An 860-nucleotide genomic window follows, 5' to 3' on the forward strand; every position below is an offset into this window, starting at 1 on the left:
GCCTCTTTCTGAATGAAAGAAAGGTGATGCTGCTCCATTTACCACAACACTGAAAGAGCCTCTGTGAGAGCCTTTGTAAAGATGTCTGCAACTTGATCATCTGTTGAACAATATTGCACTTCAAGAACATGGTCGTGAATGAGCTTTCTGATGAAGTGCATGTGCAATTCAATGTGTTTGCTGCGTTGATGTTGGACTGGATCTTTGCATAGCTGAATGGCACTTTGATTATCACACCAAAGTGTAGTCGGATGCTGCTGCTGAAAGCCAAACTCTGATAGGATCTGACGAAGCCACAAGGCTTCTGTCAGGCCAGGGTAACTCCAAAATGGGCAGAAGAAAACTGACTGATTATTTCATTAGATAACTATTGTTTATATACATAAAATGGGATGGATTAGTTCATCTTCTTGATGACTGTTCACGTTCCAGTTTACCCAACCGTTGAAGATTAGGTGTGAACATTCCCCCCCTTAATCTGAAGGGATGTTGGTGAGTCCAAGCATCGTTCTGAATCTTTCAAGCTTTTCTCTTCCAAGCGCTTTGGTGAAGATGTCTGCAATTTGCTCATTTGTGGAACAATGACGGAGATGGATTGTTTTGGCCTCAACATGATGTCGGATCAGATGATATTTAGTATTGATGTGCTTAGTACGATCATGGAACTTTGGGTTCTTGGCCAACTTTATTGCAGAGGTGTTATCAATCATGAGTGGAGTTGATTGTACTTGTTTTACCTGCAAATCTTCAAGAATTTTCCTGAGCCACACAATTTCTTTCATTGCTTCAACTGCTGCCACATATTTTGCTTCTGTTGTGGAATCTGTTGGAACTGATTGTTTGCGTGATCTCCAGGAGAC

Source organism: Pinus tabuliformis, chromosome 9 (assembly GCF_031772625.1).
Source record: "Pinus tabuliformis cultivar Carrire ecotype Pingquan chromosome 9, CPIR1, whole genome shotgun sequence".
NCBI classification, from domain to species: Eukaryota; Viridiplantae; Streptophyta; class Pinopsida; order Pinales; family Pinaceae; genus Pinus; species Pinus tabuliformis.